Genomic DNA, 18,541 nt, shown 5'->3' with positions numbered 1-18,541 from the left:
CTTCCTCCCACCCACTCATTCTTTAACCCTTTGCAAACTGACTGCCACCTCCACACTCATGAGACTGCTTCCTTGAGGTCACCGGTGACCTTCTTGCTGTCACATTTTAACACCTTTTTTCTGCCCTAGTTATCTAAAACAGTTCATGCTGCTGAAAACCTCCTTCCTGGCAGATGTTCCTCAACCCTACTGCTGCCTGGCTTCTGAGACACAGTAAGGACTTCCTTTCTCTGTGTGTCTCTGTTCTCTTTTTGAGTATCTTCTCTTTCTCTCACTTCTCCTCCTCCCCCAGTGAGGATGTTTCTAAAGGTTCTGTGAATGGTAGATCTTATATGTTGCGAAAACGGTGCAGATGACCCACTTTTGCCTGAGCTCCAGTTGTCCCTTTTTATTTATATTCCTTCCTCTCTGCTCCTTACCTCCCCCAAATACTGGTTGCACAGTTTCAGACACTATTCAAGGCACTGGGGACACTGGCGAACAAGAGAGGAAAGGTCCCTGTCCTTAAGTAGCCAGCAGTCTAAGATGTTAAACACATTGATAAACAAGATAATTTCAGGTGGTGGTAAGTGCAGTAGAGAAAGTTAGCAAGGTATGGGTAGTGAATACTTAGGTTGAGGGGTTAGGAGAAGGGCTCCTGGTCTGAGAAAGTGACATTTAAACTTAGCCTTGAAGGACAAGTAATGAGTAGGAGCCAGGCAGTTCAATGATCTGTAAGAAAAATGTCCTAGGCAGAGGGGATAGCCAGTGTGGGCCCCTGCAGTGGAATGAGCTTTCCATTTCACACTGGGCTGCCTTGCTGTGTGTCCTTTGACACCTCCCATTTAACTGCTCCAAGATTGATACCATCTTTCTTTCTGAGCCATTGTCATAATAATGGATGATTTCTCTGTTTTGGGTTCATACCATCTCTATCCACTACCCTGAAAACCCTAGGCCAGCAGGGTGTGGGCCTCACAGAAAACTTTTGTGAGGGCAAAGACAGTAAACATTTTCAGCTTTGAGCACAGCGCAGTCTGTCACAAGTATTGAATCTGCAACTGTAGCACCAATGTAGACATGTAAACCAGTGAGTGTGGCTGTGCTCCAATACAACTTTATGTATGGACACTGACATTTCTGTTTTCACTTGTCACAAAATACTTTTCTTCTTTTTCCCAACCATTTAAAAATGTGTCAGCTTATTGGCTGTACAGAATGGGCAGCAGCAGGCCAGATTTGGCTCGCAGGCCAGAATCTGCTGCCCCCTGCCTTAGACTAACCCTGATCTCTCCCTTTGCTTTTGCCCCATCCCACATCCTCCCCAGGCCCTCTCAGGGCTCCCTCCCTGGTATTCGTATTCAGCACCTTTGCCACTTACTGTCCCTACTGCTGCAGCCTTCCTTTGGCTTTCTTTTTTTTTTGAGACGGAGTCTCGCTCTGTTGCCCAGGCTGGAGTGCAGTGGCCGGATCTCAGCTCACTGCAAGCTCCGCCTCCCGGGTTTACACCATTCCCCTGCCTCAGCCTCCCGAGTAGCTGGGACTACAGGCGCCCGCCACCTTGCCCGGCTAGTTTTTTGTATTTTTTAGTAGAGACGGGGTTTCACCGTGTTAGCCAGGATGGTCTCGATCTCCTGACCTTGTGATCCGCCTGTCTCGGCCTCCCAAAGTGCTGGGATTACAGGCTTGAGCCACTGTGCCTGGCCTCCTTTGGCTTTCTTTACCTGGGTGATCTATCATTGCTCACTCTGTGTCCATGTGCACACATTATTTAGCTCCCACTTATAAGGGAGCGTATGTGGTATTTATCTTTCTGTGTCTGACTCCTGATCACAAGCCTGTAGAAGCCCCTATTGCCTGTAGAAAACAATCCAAGCTCCACCTTAGTCTGATAGTAAAGATTCCTTGTGCTAAAACCTCAATTTAACTTTCTAGCATACTCTCCTGTTTCTCTCCTGCTACACTGCCCCAAAACAGATTGTTCATTATTTTGCTTTCAGGTCCCAAATGTTTCCCATGCTTTTCTGTGTTCTTCTTCTTCGTTTAATGCACTTTTCCCATGCTTCATGCTCTCCATCTGTCAGAATTCCATAGCTTTCAAGGCCCCTTCAGATGTCCCTGGTCTCTTCCTCTGCCCCTCCCTACCCTAACAAGCAGTGTGTATACACATAGTCCTCTGGTGGTGTGTAATCCTCCGTTCCAGCACGTCATGTTCCGCTTTGTGCTTCAGTTCTTTTGCAGACACATCTCCGCCATGTAGTCACGAGGCCCTTGAGGGCAGGAACCATCTCTTTCATCGTAATGTTGCCTTTCCCAGTAGGCACACGGCTATTTATTGAATAAACACAAATCCTGTGTACACTTGTTCAAATTGTACAAAATTTGCAGGAGAGTCAAAGTGGGAACATTTTACTGAAGGGAGTTTGGTCAGATTACATCCTTGATTGTTGTATAAAGTGGTACAGTTTTGTAAAGGATCATCAAGTATTTTGGAAGACTTGTTGGCTCTGCCAGTGGCTTAGATAAATAAATTCGGGCAAGTTATTGATCTCTCTCCTCAAAGAAAAAAATTGATATGTTTTCTTTTATATAAAGAAAAAAAGAAAAAAAAGTGATCTGTAACTCATTGTGTTTCCTTGCTAGAAAGCTCAAAGATAAGTTATTTGCCTGTTTTTAGTTGCTATCCAGTTTTCTTACAATAATCTCTCTGCCTCAGTCTCCTCATCAGATTACTTATCACATGTGTTAAATCCTTCTTTTAATTGATGGTTGTGTTGTCTAGATCTTTTATATTTATATAGGTAGCCTCAACTCTCCTTTGTTTGGAGAGGGGCAATAGAAATATGAATAATAAATAGTTGCCCTTTGGTTTCCCCAACCTGTGGTGACAACAAGATAATAAAACAGATACTTATCCTATGTAAAGCAGGCAAAAAGGCTTTGGGCCAATATGGGAATCATGATGTGGGTTTGGTGGAAAATGAGCAAAGCACCTTGTAAGGATCTGGTAGTCTGAAAGTTAATGCGTGCTTGGGGTAGGTCATGTCCTGCCAGGTCTGTGGGATTTGTGACACATCATCCCACATGGGGAGGAGAGTAGGCAAGGGCGTGAGACTATTGATTAGTAAGCTTTTACTGTGTCGGTTGTTGGGTTGTGTATTTTGCCTATGATATTTAATTTAATCTTTGTAATAGCCAGAGACTTGGATCTTATTGGCATCATTTTCCAGATGAGCAAACAGAGCTAATAAATGGCAGAACTAGAATTCAAATCTGAGGCGCTCTGGCATTGTAAACAACAACAAAACATGATTCTACTCTTCAGAGAGACTTTTTTCTCCTGGATTGTCACTTGTCCTTTTCTTTCTCTCTCTCCTGACATTGGTATTTAAAATGAGAACCTAGGAAACTTGCTTCTTCTAACCTAGTGTTTTCGAAGCAGTTTTAGGTCCTTGGAGATGTGCCTTGATGCGTCTGTACAATATAGTATTTGGTATTGTTAGATATAAAGAAGACCTGAGGCCGGGCACGGTGGCTCATGCATATAATCCCAGCACATTGGGAGGACAAGGCAGGCGGATCACTTGAGGTCAGGAGTTCGAGACCAGCCTGGCCAACATGGTGAAACCCCATCTCTACTAAAAATACAAAAAAAAAAAAAAAAAAAAAAAAATTAGCTGGGCGTGGCAGCACGCACCTATAATCCCAGCTACTCAGGAGGCTGAGGCAGGAGAATTGCTTGATCCTGGGAGGCGGAGGTTGCAGTGAGCTGAGATGGTGCCACTGCACTACAGCCTGGGGGACAGAGCAAGACTGTCTCAAAAAATAAAAAAAGAATTGTTTTTTAGGTTTTGGGGCAGGGCAGTTGGGTTCATTTAGCTGTCCTAAAGAAAGTTTGGTATATTTTTTGTGAAATATTTAGTTTAAAAGTTGCATTGCTATTTTTGACATTTTAAGTCAGATGAGATTTACTGTTGCTTTATATTACCTGGCTGTTATATAACATGTCCCGTGTTTACCTGTGTGAGTCTGAGCATACCAGATGTGCTGTTATGAAAAGCGTGCTGGACTTGGAACTAGGAAATGCTGATGCGAGGCTGTCGTCTGCCACTTACTAGCTCTGTGACTTTGGGCTCATAATTGAGCCTCAATTTTTCCCAAGTGTAAAATGGACTTCATAGCACCTGTCACAAAGGAAGTTCTGTGAAGCTTAAATGAGGTAGAACCTACAAAATAGCTTCAGACAGTGCCTGGGATCCAGCAGCATTTAATGAAAGTTACCCTCTGCTACCCCAGATACTGAATATTGCCAGAAAATCTGTAAATTGTTACATAATGTTTACATCTTTATAAGTGGTAACTTTATAGGTAAATATTATTCAGGTTATAAACCTCTGATTTAGGAAACCTCCTTATGCAAATGGTTGGCTTCCCACTACAGAAACATCGTAATAAGATAGTGGTTTAGACTCCCAAATCTGCAACCAGTCTGTATGTTTGAATCATGGCTTATGATTAATCATAGCTGAATGATCGTGGGCAAGTTATTCAAGCTCTTTGTGCCTCAGTTTCCTCATCTGTAAAAGGATAATAGGATAATAATGGCCCCTACTTTATGGGATTGTGAAAATTAAATGAGAATGTGTGTGTATGTATGTGTGTGTTTGTCTGTATTTGTACCAATACCCTGTTGGAGTTTACCACTATTATTTACTGTTCCTCTTCTCTTTTCCTCCCTGTGTAAACAGCCCATAAGTTATCTGGAAGTTCCCTACTATCTCCCTCTTATCTTCTGCTACTGGAAGACTCCTTTTTCTTCTGTCTTTGGTCCCGTGTTAGTTGCTTCATTTTGACTGAGGCTGTCTTGTTCTAGTGTGCAGTACATTCTCATCGATCCCTTTCCTATACATTTCTTGCCTAGACACTTTGAAAAAGTGTTTTTGTTTTGGGTGGAAACTGAACATTTTTTAATAATGACTCATAAACCCAGCCAGGTGTTAAGGATACTCTTATATCAAGAAAAATGGAAAGCTATACAGTCTCAAGCAAATGAAAAAACTATATAAAATGCCTAATTGTTTATTGAATGTTTACTCTGTGCCAGAAATTCAGATCAATAAACTGAGCCTTAGAATGGTTGAAAATATTTAAAAGTACCTGGCTTTTAAGTGGAGGAACCTAGATTTGATCAAAGCCAACCTGGCCCTTGGTTTCACAATCCCTAAACTCACTTGCCTCAATAAGGCCTCCAGGCACTGCCTCAAGACTCCATCTGCACCCCTTCTGAACCTGCACTCTGCTTTCCCTCACACTCCTGCTTTTGAGATGGCAAAATCACTTATGGTTCTTTTTGGCTGCAGTAATGTTTCCTACTCTTTTGGCAGGGCAAATGTATAGTGTTTCAGATACTTTATGTGTTAAATTGGCCTTTTGTGTGTTGGCTTGGAACTTAACCACATTTACTGCAGTGTGTCTGGGGGAAATGTGCGCCAAGTTTCAAACAACCAACTGGGAATGAATTCTTTAAAAGGCAGAACTTATTTATAGCTAAGGGCTGCTAGTGTATTTATTTGAGTGTGTTACCTGCATTGGTATGCTTTAAGGGCTTATGTGTCATGCCTGAAGCGACATATTCTGGAATGTATACGTTATTGTACTTACTTGGTTAACTGTCCTCACTGTTGGCTGACCTTTGTACACTGACCCACTGCCATTGTGTTTGGCAAGTAGTGGGAACCCTGAGAAGAGACTTATTTAGTCCTCTTTAAAGATCAATCGTTCTTTATACTTTTCTGTATGCTTGATATATTTCAATTAAAAAAAATCAGTGGAGTAAGGATCAGGCAACATTGAAAGAGGAATTCTGCCACACAGTTGCCAGTCTGATGAAAATACTGCTTATGCTAGGTCGAATTGAGACTTTGAAAGATATTTGGGAGCCAGACACTTATGAGTACACAGGTATTGCTTTGAATATTGGAAGAAAGCAAAGAGTCAAACGAATTTCTTCTTGGTTTAGAGTCTTGTTTACTTTTCTCAGGTTAGAATTGATAGCTCTAATGGTTTTAAGAAGTCATGAAGAAGAGGCCCACCGTGAACCTGAATTTCTGGTTCTGAGTTTATAGGCATTGTCTGGTAAATACTGTTTAAGGGTTATTAGCACACAGTGATCATAAAATCTTGTAATACTTTTAAGAGGTGTAAGAAATTGAAGTCACCTGAGAAAACCTCCTTCTGATTTTACTGCAGAGAAATAAAGGAATTAGAGCTTTTAAGTGACTTGCCTAAGACCTGTCTGGGTCACCGCTTTAGGGATTGTTTTTTTATCCATCATCATGCTGGATTTGTTACTGAGCAATAAAATGGTACAGAAGGTAGTCACATAGAGAATTTAGGAAATAAAATACTCATTTGTTCAAATACTTCTCTGGAGGTTGAGATATATCTATGGGTAGAAGATTTAGAGGTTATTTAAGAGACATTAGGATTGTCTAGGGTCCACCCCTTACCATGGGGATTCTGAAGCGCAGTGTCTTATGAGAGAAGAGAGATCAGGCTACTTAGTGAGTGAGGTGTTCTAAGTGCTCAGTCCAAGGGCTGGCTGGATGACTAGCACTAAACCTGTGTGGATGTTTGTTCAAACTAATCAGCCTACGATTAGTTTGTTCCTAAGAATAATAAAACTTTGTTCTAGTTTTTTAAAATTGTAATAATAATTCTGCAAGCATTTAATAAGAATACTTTCTTTAATGTTGACTTTTTTTTTTTTTTTTTGAGACAGAGTCTTGCTCTGTCGCCCAGGTTGGAGTGCGGTGACGCGATCTCGGCTCACTGCAACCTCCACCTCCCGGGTTCAAGTGATTTCACTGCCTCAGCCTCTAGAGTAGCTGGGACCACAGGTGTGCGCCACCACGCCCAGCTAGTTTTTGTATCTTTAGTAGAGACGGGGTTTCACCATGTTGGCCAGGATGGTCTCGATCTCCTGACCTTGTGATCTGCCTGCCTTGGCCTCCCAGAGTGTTGAGATTACAGGTGTGAGCCACCACGCCTGGCCTAATGTTGACATTTTTTACTCCTACACTAAGCTTTTATGTTTTTGCTTATTCTCTTCTAGTCTTTATCAATAATGTATAAATATGTACTGTATTATGTAATTTTCATTGCTGGATACATATACCTGTCTTCTTTTCTTAAACTTTTTTATTCTATTGTAGTAGAGTCTTTGTAATAATCATTTTTTGAATGGTTATGTAGTATTTAGTTGTGTTAATGTATTTTATTTTTCTTAAGTAATCTATGATAGAATATTTAAGCTATTTCTATTTTTACAGAATATTGTAGGGACCCTTTAAAAACACACAAATATCATTTTTCTGCTACTAATTGCTTTATTAGGATGAATGCATAGATTTACTGTGTCAAAGGTTATAACTGATTTTATGACTTTTAGTATGTAATTCTGGAAAATTAAAGAGAAACCTAAATCACAAATGGCCTTAAACATTGGCAGGAAGCTGCTCATTTCCTGACTGTTGTACAGGCAACCCACTGACAAGTAATATGTCAAATACTGACCATTATAATTCCTTATCATAGGCAGATACAGTTTTCTTCAAATGACATGAAAATAATTTATTTGCTTTTGATGCTTTTTCTCATTGGGAAATGATATTCTGTAAGTGCAGAACGTGCACTTGAATGTGAAGTTGTAGTGAGGATTTTTATTTTTATTTTTGTATAACTTAGTTATAATAAAGGAAACAAACTTTATGTCACTTCTAGGCTGATGAAATACCCTAGTAAATGCAGTACATTTTTGCATGACTAATAGGAGTAGGGGCGGGGCTTTGACTTTTACATCAGTCAGGTTAAATTCACATAAGTTAGCTGGTTTCCCTAAGACAGTGACGTATTGCCTTTTGCTTAACTTTTTGTTAGTTGGGAAATGTATTCTACTTTGATGACTGGTGTTTTTCTGCTTAGTGGGGATATTTTCTGTGATGCCAAGATAAACAATTCTATAATGCAAATCTGAACACATCACTGCCTTGCTTAAAATCTTTCACTAGCTGCCCTTTGCTGTTAGGATTAAGTCTATCCAAACTCCTTAGCATGGTATAAAGAGCCTCTCATGGTCACAGCCTTCCTTTCCTTCCATTCTCATTCTTGCAGTCAGCACTCCTGCCCTGCTGACCGTTTTTGGTTCTTAAATATGTTGTGGTCTCTCTTACTTCTAGGACACTAAGTTCTGTAGATTCGTTAGTGAGTATACAGCCTTAGAGACTGCAAGAATTCTGAGCAGTATTTTTAAGAGTTAGATTTCCATCCAAGTACCATTAACATTCTAGGCTGCCACATTCCAAGATTTACTCTGGAGGTGTGAGGTGGAAGCCACGTTAAATGGCTGGAAAATAATCCTGTGGGAGAGATAAGCTTTGTCATTTTGTTTTTACCAGGTGTGTTGCAGTGAGCGTTGAAAAGCCTTCCACGAAAAATAGAGTCTTCTTTTTTCCCTCATTATGATTAAATTACTGGCTGCTAATCTTTCATAATGAAGAGAGAAGCCCAAAAGCAATTTCAGAACATGCATCTCGTGCTGATTAGTGGTTATAGTGATTTCACACGGATAGTATTCCTTGTGTTTGAAAGTTATTTTATTGGTCAGATCTGCTTCTGTGAAATCAACAAGGGTAGTTTATCTTTGCAAAAACTTGTAACAAGCTTATAGTTACACTCCTTGGGGAACACAGTTCACATTTAAGATTTTGCCTTGGGCACCTCTGTTCAGCTTTATGCTGTGTCTTTCAGATTCTAGATAAAAAACTGGTTTGACATTAATATGTGGCATGATAGCTTTTTAGATATCCTTTTTGCTTGCATTAAGTCAGACAAAATCTGCAGAGCCTAGCACCATGCTCTGTATATGAGCTGCTTTCTCCATGTGTCTTGGTTCGTACAAGAGTCAGTATACCTAGACAGTCAGTAATCACTCATTGATGAGATTTGGATTTAATAAGTTTAAGCCTGGTCAGTAATTAGTGGGAACCAAACCAAGGCAACCTATAGCACATGGAGCATTGCATCAGAGATCTCAGTTTTTCAAATAAGGCACAGATAAAGGATCTCTGTGTATTACCCTCCTGTTCTTGGACTCAATTGTTCGAATGTTTCACCCAAAACCTCAATTTCAGGGTAATATTTAGGCACTCTCTTCTATATTATACCTCAGGTAATTTGGAAACATTTGTATTTCTAAATCTATTTCTGTATAAACTTTCTGTGAATTGTATATCTCTCCCTCTGTATATTACATAGTATAGATTTAAATTGAAAAATTCATTGTTCCCTTCAGAGGTGTAAGAGTATTCTGGCTGAATTGGAAATGTTATGTTAAATTTGAAATTATACTACCTAAATTTTGGACTTGTGTACTACTGTTTTAGTAGAGATGTATGATACTGCGGATAAAGTTCCAAAACAATCTGTGGTGAGAAAATTCTTGTTCAGGTACCTGTTGTTCAGTGAAACTGCTTTTCTATTGGGTATCTGTATTATTTTTTGGTTAAGTTAAAAAAAAGGGATTTATTGGCCTATGTCTTAAGAGGGTTGGGGGAGGACCCATGGCTCATGGGCTCCAAGGATATAAAGGCACTCTCCTTCTCAGTAGGAATCCTGCCTATTTCTGCTTCCTGTTCGTTGGTCTTATTTTCTGCCACAATGAGGTTTTATCCACATGATCTGAATAGAGAACACATTGGCTGCCCCAAGATGATGTCTGTTTATCAAATCTCCCTGAAAGACTTGTGCTTGTGTCACCCCTTGGTCTGGAAGGTGGACAGTGCAGGCATGGATGGGGGTCAGGTTGGACACTGTGATAGTTTCTAGAGAGATAAAAACAGATGTCAGCTGTAATATCTTGAACTGGCAGTTAAAATTTTTTTTTTTTTACGTTGTAGAAAATAAACAACATAAAATTTACCGTGTGAGCCATTTGTAAGTTTCCAGTTCAGTACTATTAAGTACATTCACGTTGTTTTATAACTAATCTCCAGAACTCTTTTCATCTTGCAAAACTGAAACTCTGTACCCATTAGATAATAACTACCCATCGCTTTTTCCTGCTAGCTCCTGCCAACTACCATTCTACTTTTTCTATCCATGGATTTGACTACTCTAGCTACTTCTTATAAGTGGAATTGTCCATAATGTCCTTTTATGACTGGCATATTTCACTTAGCATAATATCCTCAAGGTTTATCCATGTTTTTGTGTATGATAGGATTTCCTTCCTTTTAAAGGCTGAATAATATTCCGTTGTATGTATATACAACATTTTGTTTATCCATTTATCTGTTATTGGATGCTTGGGGGCTTCTACCTTTTGTCTGTTGCAAATGATACTTCTATGAACACCGGTTTCCAAATATCTCTTTGAGACCCTGCTTTCAGTTGTTTTGTGAACTGCCACTTTTTTGGATAACTCTCATTTAAAACTATGTTCATCTTTTTTTCCTTAAAAACTGCCCACAATTAACTCTTTTTGGTGCCCAGTAAGTGGAAAATTTAGAACAGCAAAATGTTTGCTTTATTCAACAAGCACCTTCTCAAAATCTAGAAAACAAAGAACATTAGAGAACACTGTGGAAGTAAGTATGATTATGGGTAGCTGGCTGACATAGAAGATTTTAGTTTTTACTATGACGTGTAAATATTTACCTTTGCAGGTTTTAGTAGACAAGAGCATGAGGTCTGATTGTAGGCCTGTGACTTTGGGGAAGTTACCTAAGCCTTGCCAGCCACCATTTACCTATTTGCAGAGAGGGGGTTGGTTATACCTGCTAGGGTTAATTAGACTATTAAATGAGATAACATGTGCAGAACACACAGCCCCAGTGGTAGGTGGTCAGGAAGTGGTTTCCTCTCTCCTGTCTTCTTCCAGGGGAATAGAAGAGGATCACTGTGTGAGGATCCCTGTATTGTTCAGCTCTGATGCTCCTCCCGCTGTGGGTGGTAGATCTCACTCTTAACAAGGCTTTCTTGGCAAGCATTTTTAAACTTTACATTTTTTTATTTTTATTACTATTATTGTTGATACTTTGTTTGGCGTGGGTACTGTATTTACATGGTTCAGAAAGCAAACCAGGGCCAGGTGCCATGGCTCATGCCTGTAATCCCAGCACTTTGGAAGGCCAAGGCAGGTGGATCACTTGAGGTCAGGAGTTCGAGACCAGCCTGGCCAACATGGTGAAACCTTATCCGTACTAAAAATACAAAAATTAGCTGGGTATGGTGGCAGGCACCTGTACTCAGGAGTATCCCAGCTACTCAGGAGGCTGAGGCCAGAGGATGGCTTGAACCCTGGAGGTGGAGGTTGTAGTGAGCCGAGATCATGCCACTGCACTCCAGCCTGGGCAACAGAGCAAGACTCTGTCAAAGAAAAAAAAAAAAAAGAAAGAAAGCAAACAAGTATAACAGGGTACAAATTGAGAAGGCTTGCTCCCATTTTTGTTTGTCTATCAACTTCGTTCCCTGTTTCCTTAAGTGCTCTTTTCATCTCTAGGACCTATTAATGTAAGTATATATTCTTATTCTTGTTTTATTGTACATAAGGTAAATATATACTGTATACTGTTCCACACTTTGCTTTTTTCATTTTTCCCTATATCCTCTTCTCTTTCTTTATTAGTACATCAAGTATTTTCTCGTGTAAATAGACCATGATTGATTTAACCAGTTCCCACATAAGGGACATTTTATTTGCTTCTGCACTTTTGCTGTTGTAAATAGTGCTATTTGTGTAACTTTGTATGTCGAAGGTCAGATAAATTCCCAGAAGTGGAATTGCTGGGTTAAAAGATAATTGCATTAATAATTTTTATTAATATTCTCAATTGCTCCCCATGGGGTTAGTACCTTTTCCCATGCCTTGAGATTTACATATTTTTGTGCATTGCAGACACGTCTTACCCCTTGCTGTATACCTTCTTTTGAGCTGCCATCTTGTTAACATGGAGAGAACTGACAAGTGCAGGCGATTCCTTAAGGGCCAGTGGACTGTTGGAATGCTTTCCAAGCAGGTGCCAGGGTTTGAGATTGTAGTGTGACATGCGACTAGGGGTTCTGCCCATCCTGATGTGCTCCTGTTCCTATCTCAGGACCTGAGGATGGAATGACTGGGTGTGTTGTGAGCCTGAGTGCTTCTGGGGGGAGAATCAGTTGCTCTGTGCATTAAAGCAGTATTGGCTCCTGCCTCCCTTCCTTGGAAGTTTTTGTTTTGTTTTTTTTTAAATTTCACAACTTTGTATAAAAGTTATTCCTATTTATTGAAGATTTAGAATCCAGAGAAAAGACAAAAACTACTCGGACTCTCACAACCATTGTTAATGTTTTCATGAATATCGTCTCAATCATGTGTGTGTATCCCCAACAAAAATGGTGATTATATACTGCATAATGTTTCATAAACTTTTTTTCCATTTGCTAGTGTATCATGACTATTGTAACATCCTTCAGTAATGATATCCCCCCACCCCCAACACATGCACATGTTTTTGTGTAGATTTCTATTGGATGGCTTCACCATGGTTCTCTGTTCCTGGATGAACATTTATGTTTGTCTTATTAGTCAGCAACCCTATGATGAAAATCCTTCTGGCTAAATCTTGTATGTTATTATTGTTTGCTTAGAGTACATTTCTAGAATTAGCAAACAATAACCTACAGGAATTAGAACTTCTAGGTCAAAAGACATATACACGTTGCTCTCCAAAAGTGACATTTATTTATATTCCTAAATGAGAGAACTATTGTCATCATACTCAATTTGTGGATATAGTAATTTTTAAAAATTTTCCAATTTATTAGTAAAAAGTGATAAATCTATCTTTTACTCTGTAGATATTTAATTACTGGTACATTTAAACTTTTTTTTTCAAGTTTGAGAACTCATTTTTTTGATGTGGATTGCCTAGTCAAGCCCTTCGCTCATTTTATTATTGGTGTGTTTGTCTTTTGTATTTATTAAAGCTACATGTGTTAAGGATATTAGCTTTCTGTCACAAATTAGCTGAGTGTGGTGGCAGGCACCTGTACTCAGGAGTATCCCAGCTCCTCAGGAGGCTGAGGCCAGAGGATGGCTTGAACCCTGGAGGTGGAGGTTGTAGTGAGCCGAGATCATGCCACTGTACAGATATTTTTCCTCAAGTTTACTTACATATTAAGACCTTTTGTTATAGGAGTTTTATATTTTCATGAACTCAAATCTATTACACATTTCTTAATAAAGGCTTTTGCTTCTGGTGTCATGTTTGAGAGATCTTTTGATGCCTCTAATTCTACAAATATTCAACTCTTAAACTTAATATTTGGTATATTTGTCATTTGAAATGATAGGATGTTTATTTTAGTCTATGATGTAAGATGGATTCTAATTTTATTATTTTCTCTGACTATCCAGTTGTCCTACCACAAAAAGTTATTATCTCCCCACCAACTTGAAATCCATGTTTTTACAAATTGCTTTTTTTTTTTTAAACACATTTGAAAATTTACACTAAAACTATAAAAAGGGCATTAGAGTCACAAGGTCCTAGCCCTAGACTGTCTTCAGGCAGTTGATGCCAGTGAGACATGGAGGAGGTGGTCTAACCTCTTCTTAGACTTGGTTTCTTCTGGGAAATCACACCTGACCACCAATCAGGGTGTTATGGTCATCTAATGAGGTAATAGGTGTCAACTCTGAACCTTTATATGGGAAGTAGTGTTTATAATGCTACTCATTAGGAGAGCCCAGATGTTCCTGAGGAACTATAACCGTAGTCAAAACTTGATATAATAAAGATTAGATATTGTCTTTTGAAAGAATTAGGAAAACTGAAAAAAAAAAACTGACTTTTGAGTTATTTCCTATAGTCAAATAGGACCTAATTGTAAATAATAAAAATGGGCCTGTTTTAATTATTTATCTTGACATGGATTTTATTTTGTATTTGTCAGGAACAACCAAGCTTACACAGTCGCTCCAGGCCGACTGGGCTCCAGTCGGTAGGGCTTTCTCTGGGGATCTGTAGTGTAAACCACACCCGCCTAATCTTCCTTGCTTCTCCTAGAGAACACCCGAAAGTCCCAGGGGATACTGGCCTGCCCTCAGACTCTTCCTTTAGTCTTTAGATTTAGACATTTCCACTAAACTTAGAGAGTCAAGTACCTGGATTCATGTTGAAAGTCTGATAGTAGTTGATTTTGAGACCTGCATTTAGTCATGACATGCACCGAGCTTTGGTTTCTTCATTTTCAAAATGAAGGCCATTTGTGGGAGTTTGAATGTAACATCACAGCTCTGAGGCTCCGTTTCCATCCCCAGTTTCTCTGACAGAGCAGAGGACTCTAAAAGGAGGCTGGTTCTTTTTATTCTAACCATGGGAAATTTGAAATAATTGTTGACTTAATTCACTTATTTTTTTTGGTCCCTAAAATATTTGATTGGTCAGGATAAATCATCTTTGTTTTATTTTTCGTTTCCGATTATTGTCAGAATAATAACTGGATAAGTCCCAGTGAAAGCCCCAAGTGAAAGAGTTTGTAGTCATGATGCCACATTTTTTATTTAAAAGTGTTTCTCTAGAGTTAAGGAATGAATTTTTTTTTTTTCCCCAGATGTGGATGCAAGTTACAATAAATTCTTGGCCCTTTTGAACCATTAGGGATAAATCATTTTGGGTTAACCGTTTTCTAGATGGTGAGAATTTATTCTTATAATGACCACAAAACTTCAACTACTTTATTTTATTTTTGTTATTATTATTTTTTGACATGGAGTCTCACTCTGTTGCCCAGGCTGGAGTGCAATGGGACAATCTTGGCTCACCGCAACCCTCACCTTGCATGTTCAGGTGATTGTCCTGCCTCAGCCTCCCAGGTAGCTGGAATTACAGGTATGCGCCACCACGCCCAGCTAATTGTGTATTTTTAGTAGAGACGGGGTTTTGTCATGTTCCTCAGGTCTTGAACTCCTGACCTCAGGTGGTCCACCCATCTCGACCCCAAAATGCTGGCATTACAAGCATGAGTGACTGACTGTGCCTGGCCAAAACTTTTAACTACTTTAATGAAAAAAATCTGAAAATATATTTTTTCTGTATTTGAACTGAAGTGACTGAATAAAGTTTATTTTCTCTTTATTAATCATGTTCAGTTACAAGTGTAATTTGTGTTGAGCACCGTGTTTATGGGGCCTAGCATAAATTGGAGTAGAAAGACCTGAGTTTAAATTCACCACCTGCTGACGCTGTTGCTTACGATCAGTAAACCTCTCTTAACCTCATTTTCTTCACTTTTTAAGAAATTGAAGTTGGGCCAGGTGCAGTGGCTTATGCCTGTAACCCCAGCACTTTGGGAGGCCGAGGTGGGTGGATCACTTGAGCCCCAGAGTTGGAGACCAGCCTGGCCAACATGGTGAAACCCCATCTCTACTAAAAATACAAAAATTAGCCAGGTGTGGTGGCGCACGCCTGTAATCCCAGCTAATCGAGAGGCTGAGGCAGAAAAATGGCTTGAACCTGAGAGGCGGAGGTTGCAGTGAGTGGAGATTGTGCCACTGCACTCCACCCTGGGCGACAGAGTGAGACTTTGTCTCAAAAAAAAAAAAAAAAAAAAAAGAAATTGAAATTGGTATAAGCTAGAGCTTCTGTAAATGATGGCTTTTACAATAGGGATTCCCTGCAGGTCTGTTGAGTTATATGTATTTGCATGCACACGTACACACATGGTGTATTTGTTCCACACTAACTAGTTTTGGACTTCTTATTGTGCTTTCTGTTGTTTTTCTGTCAACTTCACCGTTTTCTCTCCTTGAAGCTACCAGTATGCCTGTGTGTAGGGCTTGCTCTCATAGAATTTATAGGTTTTTTGATATCTAGTTACTTGTATTTTATACACAGCTCTAAGTGAGAAGGCCTGGCAACATGTAATGTTCGTGAATATTTGTATGAAATTCAGCAGCATTTACTTTGGAGAACTCATATTTTATGTGTGTTCCAAAACAATGAAACTTAGCACTGTTACAACACAGGAGTATATTTGCATCCTGGTCTTTATTTATGAAGGAATAGTATTGAGCCACCCAGTTGGGGGACATACAGTCTAAGTAGTTATTCGCTTATTTCGTCTCTGGGTTCCCACTTTTATTGACTTATGTAGCACATGTACACTAGTGGCATAATGCCAGCTGGATTTCAGAGTGCAGAATGAAACCATGTGGTTTTCTGTGAGTTTTTTTAAGCCTTATTTAGGAATTATATCCATGACTAGGATCTTATAAATTATGTGTCTCCTATGTGCCCAGGTCCTAGTATATACCTAATTTAATCCTTGAACGACCCTTTTGTGATAGATGGTATTATCCCGTTTAAAGATGAAGAAACCAATATTTGGAGAAATTAAATACCTTATTTTATAAATGAGTAAGTCTTTTCTGACTTCAGAGCTCATGCGTTTTACCACTAAGCCATGCTCTCCGCTTACTACAAACTAGTGACTCCAAAATTCTGCAAACTGTGAAACTGTTGTGAACTTGTGTGAATGTATTGGAGTAGGCGCTGAGTAGATGTTTGAACTTCTTCCCTTGTCCTGTGTTATGCGTGGTAATCTGCCATTTGCTGTTCCTAGCTGTATGGTCACCCTTAGAGGTATGAGTTGTGCTTATGTGTATACATTCATGCCTAGATCTGTTGCTCACAGAATCATCTGACATCCCCATTTCATTGAATCTAGGCAGCAGGGTTGATGGCAGCCAGAAAAGTGTGCCCTGGGGGCAAGAATGTCTTCAGGGAAAAATGTTATTGTCCTTCAGATAGCTCTCCAAACACAGTTGCTCCAACAAGTCCTATGAAAAGATTGCTTGAGCCCAGGAGTTCAAGGCAGCAGTGAGCCATGGTCCTGCCATTGCACTCCAGCCTGAACAACAAAGGGAGACCCTGTCTCAAGAGAAAAGAAAAGAAAAAAATGCTAGATGGATCTTCAGTTTAGTTTAGTTAATTAAGTATTTTAATTATTAACTATTAATTATAATATTAAGAATGCCAGGGGAGGGCAGAGACCTGTGATTCTGTTTTAGGGGGGCACTAGAAAACAGATCCTGAGACACTGTGGTGCTGCCATCTACCGCTACCCACATCATATCCTTATGTAGACATAAAATATTAAGAGAGACTTCATGAGGAGGTGTTTCTCAGTTTCTTTTGTAATGAACTCTACTTTTAGTTGAGAAACATGAAAGTGTGTGGTTTGGTGTTGGAGAACGAGTTTACTTACTAGTTTGATTTACAGTGAATACTGTTCTTGGGATTTATAAATGTTATTAGTGTTGAGAAGTAGAGGAGATAAATAGTTCTGGTGTCAAGGGAAGCGGAGCAATAAAATGAAGCTGAAATATGACCATTAAGCCCGAGCCAGTCAGATCATCTGTGTGCCTTAATAAAAGTCTGATGATCTTGATTCAGGTCTTCACTTAGTTCATGTAATAACATGGAATCAAGAGTTCAGACAAGTATAAATGCTTCTGGATATTGTTTCCTAACTAGGCTTAGTTTATAGGCCAGAAAGATTCTGCTACTATCCTATTATTACTGGGGGAGTCATTGAAAAGAACCTTTCTGTTGTAGTGGACTGAAGACATAAAATCACACAGTACATCTAAAAGGTTTCATCAAAGTTGTCCTTTACTAAAGAGTATTTTTTTATATCTTAGTATAATTGAACTTTTTAAAAAAATAACTTTTTTTTTCAGCCATGAAATCATATTCTTTCTTAGCATTAAAGATTTTGACATTCTCCTTTGGGAGGCCAAGGTGGGGGGATCACGAGGTCAGGAGATCAAGACCATTCTGGCTAACACAGTGAAACCCCATCTCTACAAAAAAATACAAAAAATTAGCCAGGCATTGTGGCTGGGTGCCTGTAGTCCTAGCTATTTTGGGAGGCTGAGGCAGAAGAATGGTGTGAACCCGGGAGGCGGAGCTTTCAGTGAGCCGAGATTGCAACACTGTACTCCAGCCTGGGCGACAGAGTGAGACTCCGTCTCAGGGGAAAAAAAAAAAAAGATTTTGACATTTTCTGTTCAAGAAACTTTTACAGTGAGAATAATTTAGTGTATCTCAGACAATGTTGGAGTGATCAATGGATGAGTTTCCTTGTTCCAATGTAGAATAACAAATGTTCAGTTGAATTGTAGGTGGATCAGTTTGACCCAGCTTTAAGGATATGTCTGAAAAACTGAAATAATGAGGTCAACATTTTCCAGGTTTTTTTTTTTTCTGTCATTCTGTGATCAACTAAGTCTGCTTTGGTTTTCAGTTACTAATCAATGTTCCACTAAAGCCTATTTAGACACTTTATTTTAAATAATTATAGATGGACAGGAAGTTACAAATATAACCCAGAGAGGGTCTGTGTTGTATAATTGAACTTTAACAGTGATATGCTCCTTTCTTTCTAGAAAGGCTTTCAATTTATGGAAAAATTAGCAAAGGTAAAAGATATTCGGCATTGGGCCTCTGAAACTTCT

The 18,541-nt window shown here is 39.3% G+C and overlaps 1 protein-coding gene across 1 annotated transcript in view; it reads left to right on the top strand.

Moving 5' to 3' along the window:
• The window catches only part of JAK1 (Janus kinase 1), a 130,514-nt gene that overhangs the window by 8,771 nt on the left and 103,202 nt on the right, over positions 1 to 18,541 (top strand). The window lies entirely within an intron of this gene.

Source organism: Macaca thibetana, chromosome 1 (assembly GCF_024542745.1).
Source record: "Macaca thibetana thibetana isolate TM-01 chromosome 1, ASM2454274v1, whole genome shotgun sequence".
Taxonomy (NCBI): Eukaryota; Metazoa; Chordata; class Mammalia; order Primates; family Cercopithecidae; genus Macaca; species Macaca thibetana.
This window is presented reverse-complemented; position numbering and strand designations above follow the sequence as displayed.